Here is a 211-nt window from a genome sequence, read left to right as displayed (position 1 = left end):
TTCCCCTCTTACTGGGGCTCCCAGTTCCCCCAGTCCCCCTTCTCATCCCCCCATACTGGGAGGGGGGGGGTGGATCTTTGCCCTCCATTTTGTGGGTGGGTGGGGGGTGGCCGCCATTTTGGGTCGGGGGGGCGGGGGCGGGGTGCGTAGCGCTTAGGCTCCGCCCCCGCCCTTCCCATCATCCCCTTTCTCTTCTTCCCCCCCCCCGCAG

The sequence above is a fragment of the Platalea leucorodia genome (genome assembly GCF_965183815.1).
Source record: "Platalea leucorodia genome assembly, contig: HAP1_HAP1_SCAFFOLD_521, whole genome shotgun sequence".
Lineage (NCBI taxonomy): Eukaryota > Metazoa > Chordata > Aves > Pelecaniformes > Threskiornithidae > Platalea > Platalea leucorodia.
This window is presented reverse-complemented; position numbering follows the sequence as displayed.